The sequence below is a fragment of the Sciurus carolinensis genome, chromosome 5 (genome assembly GCF_902686445.1).
Source record: "Sciurus carolinensis chromosome 5, mSciCar1.2, whole genome shotgun sequence".
Lineage (NCBI taxonomy): Eukaryota > Metazoa > Chordata > Mammalia > Rodentia > Sciuridae > Sciurus > Sciurus carolinensis.
This window is the reverse complement of record NC_062217.1, coordinates 98,412,407-98,430,632: the sequence shown is the minus strand read 5'-3', so window position 1 is coordinate 98,430,632 and position 18,226 is coordinate 98,412,407.

The window sequence follows — 18,226 nt, the reverse complement described above, 5'->3', positions numbered from 1 at the left end:
TAATATAGGTACTAATTTAGTCAAGTTTATCTGGAAATCTAAGACTCAAAGAGGTTAAAGTACTTTCAGTCATATACCCATTAAATAGTTGAGAGTGATAGCAAGCTTGGAGACACTAATTTTAAAGCCAATTCTTGTATCTTCCCATGATGTGAACACAAGTGGTCACTAGTGAAAATGTAATAAGTATCATGTCCTTTCTCTAAAAATACTGAACAAGCTATTAGACATTATTTTTCTTTTCAGTTTAGAAAATAAAATCATATTTTTAAACTAAGGTACAGAGGGCTAGACTTTCTGACATCTTGTACATAAGGTCAAATCAACAGAAGGAAAACTGCTAAAAGTTTTTGTCCTCAGAAACCAATTATACTATCATACTAGATATACCCTCTTGTGATAAACATACACAAATATGCACATACATATGTGCATACATACACACATGCATACACATACATCAATCAAAAGTAGGTTTGAATAACAGAAAATTGAAAGAAAAAGCAACTAATTTTAAATAGAGGTATTAAAAGGTGAAAGTAGCATTTCCTGTCATTATGCATTAATGGTGGTGTTGGGGATAGCAGTGGGTTGGTATTTATGCAGTTCTAAAGGTTCTTTCCTTCTAACTCTGGAGCCAAACTAAGTTTCAAATACTGCTGTGTACTCTGCTAACTTTGTGAACTTTGGCAAGTATTAAGTATTTCAAGCATTATTTTCTTTAATCTTGTCAAATTGGTGAAAATGTTAAAGGAAGTAAGGTATATCAAGTCTCAAGTTAAGTGTTTAGTACAGAATAGGTAACTATAAATGTCACTTCTTCTCTTGGTTTTTGCCTATGCTCATTCTGTGCTTATTAATAGAGGATTTTCACAGCATAGAACTTGGGTTTGACTGTCTGAGTGCTAACTAACCACCATCACTTTAGAGATGTGTGCAATCAATAAGGACAGCAATGATAGTTTAGAATTTATTGAGCATCTCATGTATTAGAAAAGTACTTACATAACCAATAACACTCCAAGAAACACTAGAATTTTACCTGTTTTTAAAAAATTTTTAATATATAATAATTGCAAACACTTTACAGTTGATGAATTTGAACTATATAGGGATGAAGTAACTTGTTCAAGGTTAACTTGCCTAATGAGTTGTGGTACATGAATGTGTACTTGTTTCTGTGCTGAGAGGACCTAAACCTGAGCAAAGTTCTAGTCACTAATGGTGGCTGTCCTTAGCCTCAGTCACTGTAACAGCAGTAGCCTGCTTTGTGTACCTCAGTTTTGGGTTCTTCTAACAATAAAATATGAAAGAAGGTGGCTTTTCTTCGTAGGTGACAGTTACTTTTTCCTTGACCTCAATGTTCTCCCAAACATTATGTTTTTCTTTGAATTAACTATATTAATATGATAAGATTATTTTAAGGCATTTATTTAGAATATTCAGGAATGTTTTTACTTAAATTTGATCATCCTTAAAATCAGCAAGTTCTAAAAGAATGTAACAAAATGTTACTATGTCTTGGTAATGAAAAATTGAATATCTAAATAATATGGATTACATTAAGGACTGTGCAATATTTTATATGAAATATTTTTCCCCTTATGATATTCAAAAAACTCACAGCCAGCTTCCTCATTATGCTGTCCAAGCATAATAGTTTCCCAATAACCAAGAGCTGGTCTGTGTGGTAAAGCTTCTCTCTGTGTATTTTTTAATAAGGAAGGTTCAGAGTGATGATTTCTTGATATCCCTTCTGACTTTTGAGAAGAGATCTTACCTGAGCAATACATTTTCTAAAAGTATAAAGAGAACAGTGAACTGTTCAGAATGGCTGAAGCATGCTACTTCTTTCTTACATTTTTTCTGAGGAAGAATTCGCTATAAGACTACAGGTGGACATAAAAGCATCCACACAACTACACTCTTACTGAAATTCCAGAACTGCTAAATGCTAAATATATATATATATATATATATATATATATATATATATATATCTTCCCCCAAACTCCCCAGACTTAGATAGTTCTATGCAATATGAAACTTTTCCCCTGTATTTATAGTGAACTTCTTTTTGTATTTAGCTTAGAAACCTCCAGCTGTATAAATGGAAGTGAATATTGTGCTCCAGTGAATGCTTAATCATTCCAATAAATGCCAGTCATTAATAAATGCCTGTCCCATGAAGCAGAAACCTACTGAAACCTACCGTATTGCTGACTTCACATCTGTTCTTCCAGAAGGAACAAGCAAGTTATGACACTGACTTCTCTACTGTAATAGCAGAGATAGTTATAGAAAAATAGGTCTGGTCTTTGTGACTTTTAAAAATTATCTTTGTGACTTTTAAAAATATCTTCACATGGATTATATATAAGAAACAGACCTTTATGTTCTTCACTTGCAATCCTAATGGTAGAAATTTTAATTGAGGTGTGATTCAGAATTAGTTCTTAGGTTTATCAAAAAATCAAAAGCATCAGTAAGCATCTTCCCTAGAAGTCTACATACCAGTAGATACTTAAGTCTGGGGTATGAAAGTCTGTGTATGTGTGAGTGTGTGTATTTCAAATCTCCTAAGGAAAAAAAAAAAGCAATATATTTCTAGAATGTGTTAAAATATATGAAATATGTGTAGCATGCATAAGTGCATATTATGTCCATACACCATGATCTGTTATGAATATACACATTTTAAAAGTATACATATATGAAATATAAGTATATTTTATTCCAGAAATTTCTTACCTACAAATGTATTCTCTATTTTGATATGCTCACTATAGCTCATTTTTTGGCTTTTGAAGAACTAACTTCAACTTAAATGTCTGATGGAACAGAGATCTGTAAGGTAAAGACAGAAGAACAGAGGGGCAATAGGGGAGGAAAAGGGGAAGCACTGACCAAACTATGTTATGTGCATGTGTGAACATGCAGCAATAAACCATACTATTAGGTATAGTCATCATGCACCTAAAAACTTTAAGAATGTCCATGAATAGAGGATGAATTATGATACAGTTATTCAATTGAATACCATATCACAAATAGAAATGAAATATAATATTAGCATAAATGAAATATATTTTTAAAAGCTATATACCATTTATTGTTAGAATATGATGCCTTATAATATAACCCATAAAAATTTCAGAGAAATTATACAGGGGAAGAAGGTTTTACTTTTCATCTTAATCTTTCTATATGAGTTAAATTTTTTTCTGTTCATTTTTATTTGCAAATATTATTTTCATAATTTAGTGGATAAAATAAATTAAAATTACACACAACAATTCCAATGGCTATTACTGAGACACAATGACCTTCTTGACACTGGCATGCTAGAATAAATGGTTTAATGACTAGAGTTCAATCAATGATATTACTAATAGTTTGCCTGGGGGAAATGATTTAACTTGTACTCAAAAATAATTATACTTTAACTATCTTTTAATTAGTCTTTGTGCTCTGGGTTTCTTTTGAATGCCCTTTTGTGTGACAATGAAATAAAATGGGTTGAAAAGGGAACCATTCTGTATGCACTACCATGAAGACCTGATGAAGTATTGACAATGCTAACGTAACTGTGTGACTGCCAACAAATACTAGCAACAATAAAATGAATGTGAAACTTTTCCCCACATTGCAAATCAATAAACATCATATCATGGTGACCCTGACAAAAAACTCAGTTCAGGCAGTTGATGGTTCTAGATTGAAAATATCCATCTTCCATGGTTGGCATATCCATTTTTAGTAACTATTATATAGTAACCTTGTGATTGAAGGGCAGGGAGGCAACAGGCCAACTGTAAGGACTCTCAGAAAGCAAGGCACCTTGGGTCCCAATCTAGAATTGTGAAAGATATGTATTGAGCACACACTTAACCTTTCTGCATTTCAACTTTCCTATCATCCGTGAGATGAGAATAACACTTGCCATGCACCCCACAAAGGGACTCTGAGAAAGTCCATGAAAAGTGCTTTGAAGTTCTCAGAAGTGAGCTGTCACAGAAGTACAAAGCCTCACATCAAAAGACACATCTGTACCTTCTGCAGACATCAATGAGTTGTTCACGGGTAGGATAGTGTATAGGCCTGATATTGAGTGGTCCTTTCATTAAAATAATTGCCACAACAATTTCTTTTCTTTGTACCTTGGACATTATTCACATGCAGCTTTGAAAAATCTCAACACCCCTTCTCAGATCACTGTGTGGGGTCTCTGAAGCACATTTTTGACTCATTTGGCAACGTTATTCAGTGACAAGTATAAAATGTGTTACCCTCTACTTCTCTCTGGAGGCATTGCTAGAAAGCAATTTCTGAGAAGAGAAAAGTAGACTATATTTCAGTAGGCTATTTATGACTTCATGTGCAATGGACACATTTGATTCAGGACAGAACTAATTTACTTACTCCAGTCGTTAGCTCTGACCCTGTTCTGGAAGTATTGCTATTTCTCTAGCTTGCCAGCCTGCATTCCTGAATACTGCATGTGCATAGATCCCTATAGAGGAATGTCTCATCTGTCCAGAGGAATTTGTCTGGTAAAGAGTACTGAAATTACATAACAATTCAAATATTTTCTTCAACACCTTAAACAGATATCTTCTATTCTGGCTCTATATTCAAATAAGTTGGGTCCAACCCAGATGGATTTAATTAGAATATCTGGTTGGTGCAACTGCATAGAGAAACTTTAAGAATTTTTGCAAATGCATGTTCATAGAAGCACTGATGCCAATAATCAAGTAGTAGAAAGAGCCCAAATGCCCATCCACCATTGAACGGATAACAAATTGTGGTAGATGCTTAGGATGGAATACTGTTCAAATATAGAAAGGGAAAATCCAATAATAAAAATGCTACAAAATGAATAGACCTCAAAAATACTATGTTAAGTGAAAATAATCTAATGCCAAAGACACAGATTATTTGATTTCCCCTTTATATGAAATAGCCAAAACATAAATATATGGAGACAATATAGATTGATGGTTGCCTGTTACATGGTAAAAGGAGAAAATGGGGAGCAATTGCTTAATAAGTACAGATTTTCCTTTTGTGATAATGGAATGTTTTGGAAGTGGTGGGTACACAACAGTGTGAAGGTGCATATGTATATGCAGAAATGCATGTATGCATACATACTGTTTTAATCCGTTTTTATTTTTTTTTTTTTGCAATGACAAAAAGGTATGACAAGAACAGCATAAAGGAGAAAAAGCTTATTTTGGCACACAGTTTCAGTAGTCTTGATCCACAGATAGCCAACTCCATACCTCTAGGCCTAAGATAAGAAAGAACATCATGATGGAAGGGCATGGTGGTGAATAGCAACTCTGGGCATGGTACTAGGAAGCAGAGAGTTCTGCTCACCAGAGGCAAAATACAAATTCCAAATGCATGCTCCCAGTGATCTATCTCTTCCAGTTATACCCTACCTGCTTTCAGTTACCAGCCAGTTAATCCTTATCAGTGAATTAATCCACTGATTGGGTTACAACTCTCATCCTCTAATCATTTCACCTCTGAACTTTCCTGCATTGTCCATACATAAGCTCTTTTTGGGGGTGCCACTTATCTAAATCATCTCTCTCTCTCTCTCTCTCTCTCTCTCACACACACACACACACACACACAGAGTTTCCAGGTATTTCCATTATTGAGAATCTTGTTCTAAAAGGTCATATGTGGCTATTGTACTAGTGCTGGAACCATATCATATACTCCATCAGTCACAGTCCATTCTTCAAGACTCTTCTCAATGTAACTCATAAATCTTTTAAAAAAGCATCTGCTGCAGTGTTGGTTGTTACAAATGCATATTTCCAGTCCCCACCCCAGAACTAAAAATCCATAATCTCATTGGGGTTAAGAGTTATGTATTTAAGATAATTTCTTCAAGTGCTTCACATGTGTAGCTTTTTAACATTTATTGTTTAATTGACAAGTAAAAATGTATTCAGTTTTAAAAATACAAAATCCTACTTTGGACCTCAACTTACACTTCCTTATTATTATTTTTTGAGCATTTCCCATGACCCAGTTCCTTTGCTAAGTGCTAAACACTCATTGCCTCTTTTAACCTTCAACCATGACAGCAATTGTCATTCACAGAAGAAATTAAGCTGAAAAAAGAGGGAAATCAGTTGTTTACTATTACAAATTTAGAAAATGGTAAATGGAATTTTCTTTAAAAATTCCTAAACACTTTCTTCTTTAACACATGCCTTATCTCACCCAATGATTAGCTCCTATTCATTCATTATCCCATTTTCCTATTTCTAAAATGGTCCCTGGAATTTTATGCTCACCAGATATCATGGTCACCCTTTCCTGGATTCATCAACAAATGAGCCACTATTTTCGATCATCTTTTCTTGAAATTTTCAGGCCTTTTTAACTTCAGGTGAAGTTGACCCTCAACTTTGCCATCGTATCTTATTGATTGAGACCAAGTCAGTGGTGAAGGCGCTCTCCTACCTCCCTGTCTGCTGCCAGTGTCTTTGCAAGTGTCTCTGTCCATCAGAGGGAGAGGAGGCCCTCGTCCTGATCTACATCTACTCACTGCCTGTGCACCCTCACTCCCAGTGCAAGACCCATTCTTGGTACTTGACTCTCCCTCTCCACCAGCTCTGACCTCACCTTTGTTCAAATATGCTTGAATTCCACCCCCATTTCCATGTTGTATTATCTGAGTTTGAAAGAGTACTGCTTCTGCTTTCCTTAACAGTCTCCCTTACGCCTGTCCTCTGTATTTTCTCATTAAGGCTTTCCTCCTTAGCTCCCCTCCTGTTGACACTACTCTCTTCAAAGTCATCAAAATCCATCTTTAGGCCAAATCCATTTGTCAGTGTTCAACTCCTCCTCAACATCTGCTTCATCTGATATTTAATCTTAAATCTTCCCTCCCTCAGTCTTTGGAATAATCAGTCTTTGTTTCCTTTTTCTTTTCTTTTTTTCCTTGTTCTTTGACTCTCTTAGAAAGCCCATTAAATTTTTTGACCCTTACAGTCTTTACCTGCAAAATAAAATAAAATAAAATAAAATATATCTATTTCAGGATGTTATTGCAGAGGCTCCCCACATTCAATGTGCACTTCGGGTATTGACTCGGTCAACAGATATCTCTCAAGTGTCTACCACATGCACAGCTCTAGGTTAAACACCAGAATGTAAGATGGTAGATGTGGTCACTGTTGTTAATATGGCACACTGACTGGAAGAGACATGGGACAATCATGGTGCTTTGCTCACTCCTACAATATGCCAGGTACTTCTGTAGGCATTGGAGATGGAACAATGAGCATATCTGAGCAAGTCGCAGCCTTCATGCAGCTTCCTTTGTAGTGACCAGTAACACACAGCTAGCTAGATAATGCCCAAGACCATAAATGAAATAAAACAAAGAATAAAAAAGAGTAATAAAATATGGAGAAGTGACAGTGAAGTGTGCTACAGAAGTAGGGTCAGGTACTACTTCTCCAGCTGGGGAAATAGCTCTGTGGTAGAGCACTTGTCTAGTATGCACAAGGTCCTGGGTTTAATCTCCAGCACCACCACCACCCCCAAAGAAGAAAAGAAACAACTACTCTGCAGAGGTGACAGGTGGTGACTCGATTTGAGTACAGTCAGATAGCTGGAGAGGGCACTGTTCCCCAGGGTTCAAGCAAACTTAGAACGTCAAAAAACTGAAAGGTCATGGGAGCTTTCTGGATACAAAAGAGATGAGGAAAAGAGTTTGAAGAGGTTTTGTGTACCATGTTAATGAAGGAGTCTGCATTTAATACTAACTGCAGAGGAAAACCATGGAGAAGTTTTAGATAGGAGAATGTCATAATCTGAAAAATGTTTCAAAGTTCACCTAAATACTGTGTTTGGATAATTGATTGTATTGGGAAAACAGCAGAACTGGAGGACTCACTGTGAGTCCATATGGGTGGTCCAGGTAAGAGATGATGACAGAGATTGGGTTGATGGCAGTGCAGGTACTGTGGATGCTTTCTATTTTGGTGACAGAATATGCTACCTACTTTATAGTTATATGTTTATTTGTTGTTTTGTTTTGTTTTTCACATACCAGAATTTAGCATCAAGGTTTTTTTATTGGTCATTGTTCTATACACCAACTTCTAGGAAAGTGCCAGATAAATAGTATGTACTAAGCAAATAAACACTCACTGAATAAACAAATAAGCAGGTTAGGTGTGTTTGCTGAGATCATTTCCTAAGTTTGTGACTTGAGCACTTGGGTTGATAACGTGTCAACTGAGGAGAGAGAGACCTGAAGAAGAACATGTCTGCAGGTGAAGAACAAGAGATCCATGTTGGGCAGGTTCAATTCACATCTCCTCATAAAACCACTTGTATGCATGCATTAGAGCTCCAGGGAAGATTTATTTCTTTACTTTTTCATTCATTCATTTTGCAGACCACTTGGTCTGCAAACTCAGAAAGAACAGGGGTTACTTTAATTTCTTCAAGTATTCTCCAGTCCAGCAGCATGAGTATCACCAGGAATTTATTAGAAATACAAATTCTCAGGTCCCACCCCAGAACTACTGAATCAGAATCCCAGGGGGTGCTCTAAGCTTTAAAGTGCCCTGTTTATCATTCTGATGTGCATTAAGTTTTGAGAACCACTGGTCTAAAACACAGTGAGACAAGGTCAAGAGAAATAATTAAATGGTAAATGATGTTTGGGGGCAGCTTTTCATACTAATAAACTCTTCTGAATTTTTTCCTTGCCTTTCACCCAATCTCTGTATTATATGGACTTTCTTAGCTTCCTTAATGAGTTTGACCATAGAATCAAATGTTTTTTGTTTATTTAAAGTTATACAACAATAGCAACAATAGAATTTTGCAAAAATAAATTTGGCTTTTCAAACTACTTTCTCATCTGTCACTTAATTTGAGCTTCAAAGCAGCAATGACACAGAAGGCATAGGCTTTCTAGTCTACCTGACCTCTGAACATATATAGGCAAAGTTCCATTTCGTGAGTTATTGACAATCACCTGATAAGTTTTGGCAGATCTGAGACAATAAGGTTCGTTGATAAATATGGGATGAATAAATGTCAGTCCTGAGTTTTTCTCATGGCACTCTGTTACTATCTAATATATAATAGGTACTCATTAAATATTCACTGACAGACTAAATAATTACTGAAACAGATTCTGTAAGATCCAAGAAAATATAGACTCTCCATAGCATATTCACGGGAGACAGAATAATGTATGATCCTGCTTTTTCTTTCATTGGAAACCCACTTATCAGCTCTTAACATTTTAAGTAGTTTTGGGGGAGCATACATCATAACCTGAAGTTATTCATAACCAGCTTCTTATCCCCTTGAAACAATAATTATATAGCCACTCTTGAGATCTTTATTTTTTTCTCATACTGTCAATTTTGTTGTGCATTTAAAAGTGTTTCAGTGTCCCTGTATTTTGACCTCTGCTCTGAATTACCTGAACAATGCAAAATACTAGTCTTGCTGAATTGCTTCTCCCCTATGTTACCTATCTCTTATTATTTAGAAACTTAAAATACTTCTCTACCTGGACTGCAGTGCTGTCACCCTATCAGACTCAACCTAATTTATGAAACCTACATAAATTTGCCTCATGCCATAGAATTTTCAGTGTGCTTTCAAAATGCATTGTCTCATTTGGCTCGGTTTAGAAAGTCCTAAACACAATTAAAAAAAAAAATTAATACCAATAGATATTTAAGACCTAGGTCAAAAACTGAAATAATAGCGATGCTAATAATGATATTAATAATAACAAACCTTTTTTTTTAGGTAATGGGCTAACATAAATAGTAACATTTAATCACTCCATGAGAAAGGTATATTGTTCTGATTTTACCAATGTCCATACACATACCCTTCTGTTAAACTGAGATATGAACCTTGAAATGTCAGACTCTCAAACCTGTGGCATTAACCACATTTCCACTTCTGCCTCATTAAAATGATTAGCATCATATCCCTGAATAACCATCATCAGACACAGTGACTCAGGTTATGAGAGGACTGGTTTAGTTCATTTGGTCAAAAGTAACAGAACTGTGCCTGGTTTAAAAGCTAGTCACAAGCACATATCACTCTTCTATCGTGGCTATTTGCATTCTCAAAATTCTACACCACTTAACCACACCTCTGATCTTTCAGTTTTTTCACCCCTCCCCCAACCCTCACTTACTACTGGTTTTGATGTAAGAACTGTTGTTATTTCAAAAAACACATATTGTGCTCCTAATACATAGCAGGTCTGATTTGAGCTTGATGGGTATGGCAACGAAGAAAGCAGTTCTTCCTCTCCAGTGCTGTCCAGTGGGCTTGGGAAGACAGACGCATAAATGAATGATGCTTTTGTCTTTCCAGAGTTTAGTCTTAGCCCTTAGAACTTGTCTGGACTGTCATTCTGTGTATCAGCTGACAAAACAAAACAAAAATAAGGAAACAACTGTTTTTCTATTCTGTCCAAGGGAAAAACATCCTGAGGACTGAACATTTGGCAGAGTTCCTGAGAAGGGGAAAAATCCTCTGTGAGCGAAACTTTGAAGTGGAACTACTTGATTGTTTCTTCTCTGAACTAAGAACGAGTGTCCAATTTAAAGCTGAGGGACCATTTAAAAAGACAGAGTGGGATTATCTGCAATTTTAATGAAGAAGGTGGTAGGGATTTCGTTTTGAGAGATCTGAATTTACCTTCAATCCACTGAGACTGTGTGGATCACCTTTTGATCTAGGATGGATTCTATTGCTTTAAGCAACTACTCCTTACTATATTTTGTTTGTTTTATTTTTTAGAAAGTTTATTTGAAACATTCTGGGATTCAAGTGTGCCAATAAATTATGACAAAAAGTCCCTATTTTAGAAACCTAAGATCGAGATTCTATTTTTAATTTTGGGATAAAATGGGGAGGCAAGATCTTCCCCAGGGGACAACATGCAGCTGTTGATAAAGTAAGTACTGTGGATTACTGCAAGTTAATGTGCCTCTAACTTAAGCTAGTGGTTTTACTCATTACCTGCTAAATGCACAAGATGTAGTTTATGATAAAAGGAAACCAACTGGATATAGGACTTGAACTGCAAAATATTCTAGTTCCCATGTGCCCTTCTGCTATCCATGCAAGACAAACCCAGGAATACTCTGAGTCCTTCTCAACATAGTGTTTTCATTACTCACTGGAAAATGTGCATCAGTGGCCCTTGTGGTTGAACCTATTTGTCATTTGACTGTATCTCATACTCTTTACTTACAAAGGACCATACTACTCTTCAGAACGATGCTGTGACTGGCTCAAGGTTAAGCAGGTTAGTAGTCAAGTTACCATAACTATGGTTATACTATGCTTCTATTCTTTGACCCAAGTGATTTGAAAAGGGGAAACATTTTAGGCAAAGGTGATGATTTTTTTAACTGCATTCTCAGTTGCTCTTCTCACTCAAATATTTACATCAACAAGTTTCCATTGGCAGAATTGCAGTCCACCCCAGCAATGATTCTAGAATTTAACTGCCAACTTTGAAGTTCACTATGCCTAATATTGCCTCATCTTATTTTTACAGGGACTGCTCTTTCTATTTCCATATAAGATGATTATAATATCAAATACCTGAAGAAAAGAGTTGTGTAAAACAGCTTCAATGAAAGGGCTCTCTGAATCAATGCTTAACTTTAAATAGAGAAGCAAATAACACTGCACAAAAAGAGGAAACTGGAATATGATCCATGGCTGGGAGAAAAGGGAAAGATGTTTCAGAAAGGATTTCTTCATGATGATGTCTAACACGAATCTGTTAACACCTCACATAGAGTATTTGGATGGTTTTGTTAGCCTCATTTAAGAGCCAGATATGATTATACATCAAAAGGGGCTCTCTCAAATTTTAAAGTCACTGACTTTCCCTGAACCAATTCAATTATAGATGCTCCTTATCTTGCAATGGGGTTATGTCCAAATAAACCTTTCACAAACTGAAAATATAGTATATATACAATGCACTTAATGTACCAGAAATAAGAGACACAGGTGGGTAGACACAGAGGAAAATATTATGGAATAAGAAAGCATGAAACACGAGATTCAAAAAGTGCAAAGTGAGTTGTTTGAGTACCTCTCTGACATGGAAACGTGTCTCTTGCCCCTGCTCAGCATCATACCCATATTGATAGCTTGGAAAAAGGTCAAAATTCAATAGTATGGCTTCTATCAAATGGATTTTACCTTTGCACACTGTACAGTCAAAAATGTGTAAGTTGAACCATTATAAACCACTGTTAGTCAGGGACCAGCTGTACATTCCTTTCTCAGGGGCATCACCAAGAACTCCAGATTCAACACAGCATTGGAAGGTAGCATGAAGTGAATGACTTCAGCATTATCCTTGTCTTTCTTGTCTTATGGATTTTTATTCATTCCAGTCTCAGTAAATGGCCTAATCCTCCCAAGTACCATACTCATGAAACAAGCGTTATATTCAACTTCTTCCATTCTCTCCCCCACACACCCAATTCATCAGCAGATCCTACTGACTCTACTTATACAATATAACTACTTCTCCTCACCTCTCTGTCTTCATTCTTCCTTCCCATTGCTTGATGCTCTAGCCCCTCTCACCTGGAGGATAGTTGGGAAGGAAGGAATGCAACTTGTTTCCATTCTACCCCCCATTCCCACTCCATGTGGTTGTTCATTTCCTACAGATGGTATTGGGTAGTGTCACTCCAAGACTTGAAACCTTCCAATGAAAACTCCTCATACTTAGAATAAATATGAATTCTTTTACATGGCTTACGAATTTGGGGCCCTGTATATTTCCTTAGTACTATAACATTCTTGTTTTCATTCATTATGTTACTAACAGATAGATCTTTCCAATTCTTTAAACACACTATGCCTTAGCAGCTCGATTCACAATAACTAAGCTATGAAACCAACCTAGATGTACTTTAGTAGATGAATGGATAAAAAAAATGTGGTGCATACACAATGGAATATTACTCATTTATAAAGAAGAAAGAAATTATGGCATTTTCTAGTAAATGGATGGAACTGGAGGCTATCATACTAAGTGAAACAAGCCAAACCCCTCAAAATTAGACCAAGTGTTCTCTCTGATATGTGGATACTGACTCACAATAGGTGGTGGGGAGGAGGGAGTGAAGGTTCACAGGATTGGATACAGGGCATGGGAGGGAAGGGACGAGGGATGGGGATTGGAAAGAGAATGAATGGGACATAACTTCCCTATGTTCATATATGACAAAATACACTCTACTGTCATGTATAAATAAAAACAAATTTTAAAATGTAAAAAAAAATAAAAACTACATTTAAAGTAATCTACTATACTTGTTTGTCTCCATGCCTTCACTCAGAGAGTTGCTTCTTCTGTAAATCTCCTTTCCCTGTTCTCATTTGTAGGTCTTGGTTTTGGTGGCATCTCATCAGACAGCACTCCCGTAGCAGATGCTTTCATTTCTCTGCCCATATCACCTTGGGTTACCCTTTTATCTTTGTGAACATAAACCCCCAGTGTGCTTTCATTCACCACTGCCAGCACCTGTGTCTCTTTGTTGTTAGATGACTTTCAGGATGCTAGGATGCCTTTGACAGTACACAGAGAGCTGAGAGTGCCTATGGTTTTGTATTCCCTTCTACCCTGGAGGGCAGCCTCAACCAAAAACTGATGGAGCAGGACTATAAATTCTCCAGCTCCCCTGCTTTACGATGGATCCGATTCTGAAGCTAAACTATACTTTTCTCAGTTTCCCTGGAGATTGAGCAAAATCACTCATTGGGGGTCTTTGCTTGATTTTGCATTCTTATTTGCTCTTTTTTCCTTCCTGGCTCCTAACTCCCCTTCCACCTTTTCCTGAGAACATCTTCTCATTGACAATCTCATCTCAAGATATTTCTGGGAAAGCAAGCTAAGAAACTACCTTAACATCTACCCAATTATTCTCCACCAATGCATGCCATTAAATTTATTTCTAACATTTGTCAAAAGCTACTTTTATATATGGAGTTGCTTGTTTACTTATCATCTGTAGCTTATATAGGTTTGTAAATAAATCAAGGACAGGTACCATATTGTTTTTTTTAACCAGTATGTGCTTAGCACCCAGCAGTGATTGGCCTAAAATAGTTGCATAATTACTATGTATTTAATAAATGGTGGAATAAATATGAAGAAAATATTCCTGATGCCCCTGTTCATGCTGGTTGAATTACCTGTGCCTTATCTGATTTCTATGGTATCCATCAAACTGCTACTGACTGGTACTAAGGTTTCCATAGAGCTTGACCAGGTGGGTAGTATGTCTTTGTCATGCTGACATGATTTTTTGACTTTGTGACATTTCTAGCTGTTATAACATACCATTTTCCTTTGGAAGTTTACCATATGCTAGGAAGAAGTAAGGCAGAAATACAATATTTTATTAAAAATTAGCAAATAGCTTAAGAGCAAGATGTTTTACCTATGATTTTAGAGAAAACTAAGATTCCCAAGGTCACCCAAGTAGGAAATGGCAAGGTTCTAAGTCCGACAATAAAGCCTATGTTCTTACCTCTCACCATGTTCCCTCTGTCCTATGTTAAGTTTACTCAGCTTGAATATATTTTGGGGGATTAATAAAGTGAAAAAGAGTGAGATTCTAAGTAAAAGACTTTTTAAGTAAAGAGCCAAACCCTAGAAAACCATGATTATTTAGGCAACTCCTGGACTCCAGTTGGCCATGATAGTACCACCACTTTCTGCACTTGGCAGAGCTAGCATTTTGGCTTGTTTTACTTCAAAATTATAGTCTTCTTTCTGCCCAGGACAAGGGAGATAAAGGAATTTCTTTGTTTTCAGTGCCCTGAGAAAGGTGGTGAAGACTTTGCAGTTAGATTAGAAGAGTCTGGGGGAGCAGGGAATTTGAGAAGAGTTGCTCTGATACCCAGAACCCCAGGAAATAAATTCTGAGCTTGCATTCAAGGGAGACAATTACCTGAAAGGTATAAAACTCAGGAGAATGATTTAGCAATGGCACTGAATTATTGATTTATTCAAGTACTTATATTTATTCAACATTTATGTATACCAAGTCTGAACTTGATAGAAGAAACACAAACCAAAATAGAAACCAGAAGGAGTCCTTATAAAACTAAGGGTGACTTTGGAAAAGTCAATAGTGATGGTTAGCATAGTGGTTAAGAATGTAACATAGAAATTGATTTTAGCAATCTCACTGCTGAATATAAATCCTGGCTCTATCTTTCACTTCCTAGCTGTGTTATTTAATCTCTTGGTAAAATAAATAAGAATAAAAATATAATATCCACCTTGTAAGATTGTCCTGAAGATTAAATGAGGCAATGTATGTTAAGTGCTTGGAATAGTCCCTGACACAGAAAGGGTATCATATAAGTTTGTTCAATAAATAAAACTAAGAGATTAGAGCTAGCATAAAATAGACACAAGATATTATGGGTCTATCCCAAAGCATGCAGAAAAGACAAAACTTAGCCTATTATGTGGGGATAAGGATAAGAAGAGGACCTCAGCGATGCCACATTTGAGTGAGCCTTAAAGACGATTTGAATTCATCAATGAACAAAATGAGAGAAAGAAAAAGAGGAAGACAGGGTAGAAGAAACAGCACAAGGAGAAAAAAAAGGAGGTGGGAAGCTGCTTCTTGTATACCTGAGTGTGTTTGCAGAGTGTGACAACAGGCTTTTGATTTTAGGAGTCAGGCCCTGTAGGGGAAAAGGGGAATTTTGACTTTATGCTATCAATCAAACAACTTTGAGAATTTTAAGCAAAAAGAATTTCATAATCAGACTTGCTATCTACAAAGAATGCTCTAACCCCAATGCAACGGATGGGTTTTGTTGAGTGGAGTCGTTCCCTTACACTCACTGGGCTGCAGGATTAAGCCAGGAAAGATCTGTAAGAACCTTAAATAATGAACTATTACCAGAAAGGACATTTCTGGGAAAAAATAGCTACAGACAGACCAATTTTGCTTGCAATGTTAAAATCTGCAGTAGCTTCTTTTAAATAAAAACACTGATCTCAGAGGCAAAGGAATCAGAATATAGAAAGCTCTCACCATTAGAAGTCAATGCTCCAAATTAAAAGCCAGTCTTCACAGGTTTGATGTGTGGCAGGGCAGTTTCTAACTAACAGTTTCTAACACAGGCTGGCTGTTTCTAACTTGTACACATGGAAAAAACATCATTTTTTTATGTTACCAGGGACATTGAAGACACACAATTAATTACATTTTTGAAAGGACTAAGGAACTTTGTGAAGTCTGTATAAATATGATAATTATTAGGAAATTAATTCAGTCAGATTATGCTAATAATTGTTAGAAATTCTTGGACACTTGCCTGATTCCATGGTGGTAATAATTTACATGTGATCTCATTTAGTCCTCACAATAGTCCAATCCTTAGTTAGTATCAGTCCCACTCCCAGATCTTTGCTCATGTGATGGAGTCTATACTGATGACATGTGTGTATTTGCTCTTGTCAAGTCTGTGTTTGAATTCAGGCATCCCTTTCAGGAAATAAAGATATAACTTCCCCAAGTATGTTGTGGACAGTAAAGACATAATTAATCTCATTCCAGTCTATTTTTGCACAAATTTTTCCTTGATTTTCATATAATGATGTCTTTGTTAAGGTCCAGCAACTAGCTTACACTAACAAATTGTCCTTAAAAAAAAAACAATGTCTGTAATTTCGAAAATCCCACAGTGCTTGGGACTTGAACCCTGGCCTTGAGGGTGCAAGGCAGGCACTCTACCAGATGGGCTATATGGCCTGCTCTAAGAATACAAATAATCCAATCAACAAATGGGCTAAGGAAATGGACAGACACTTCACAGAAGAAGATCAACAAGCAATCAACAGATACATGAAAAAATGTTCAACATCTTTAGTAATAAGAGAAATGCAAATCAAAACTACCCTAAGATTTCATCTCACCCCAATTAGAATGGCGATTATCAAGAACACAAGCAACAATAGGTGTTGGCAAGGATGTGGTGAAAAAGGTACACTCATACATTGCTGGTGGGGTTGCAAATTAGTGCGGCCACTCTGGAAAGCAGTATGGAGATTCCTCAGACAGCTTGGAATGGAACCACCATTTGACCCAGTTATCCCACTCCTTGGCCTATACCCAAAGGACTTAAAATCAGCATACTACAGAGATACAGCCACATCAATGTTCATTGCTGCTCAATTCACCATAGCCAGATTGTGGAACCAACCTAGATGCCCTTCAGTTGATGAATGGATAAAGAAACTGTGGCATATATATACAATGGAATATTACTCTGCAATGAAGAATGATAAAATTATGGCTTTACAGGCAAATGGATGAAATTGGAGAATATCATGCTAAGTGAGATAAGCCAATCTCAAAAAACTAAAGGATGAATGATCTCGCTGATAAGCGGATGACATATAATGGGGTTGGGAGGGATTAGCATTAGGGTTAGGGTTAGGTTTAGGGTTAGGGATAAGGAGGGTGGTAAGAATGAAGGAAAGAAGGACTGTATAGAGGGAAAAGAGGGGTTGGAGGGATGGGGGGGAAGGGAAAAAAATAATGAATCAAACATCATTGCCCTATGTAAATTTATGATTTCACCAATGGTATGCCTTGACTCCCTGTACAAATAGAGAAACAACATGTATCCCATTTGTATACAATAATTAAAAAAAAGAAAGAAATTACTCTGAGCCATAAAAAAGAAAAAAAAAAAAAAGAACAATGTCGAGCAAACAACCTTGAATAAATATTGTGGGACAACTGAGCCTTCTAACAAGGATTGTACTGCCAGGGAGACAACTTGGATTACTTTTTGTTATTCCAGGTTGGAATATTATTCTCAGCTCTAACATTTATTATTGAGACCAAGGAAAGTCACCTAGACTTCTTGTGAGTTTCCTTATCTCTAAAATGGGAATGATAGCTTTTGCAGCACAGGCTCCTGTGAGAGTAAACGAGATGAGGTGGGCTGAGTGCCTAGCTCTGCACTTGCCAATGCAGATGGGCTGATTCAATGAGGAGAAAAGCAGTGAATATTGCTGGAATTTATACAATTTTCCCAAATATGACTGACTCAAAAATTTTGTGTTATTGAATTTGCCTAACTTGGAAAATATTCATAGCAGCAGTTTCCAATTGTT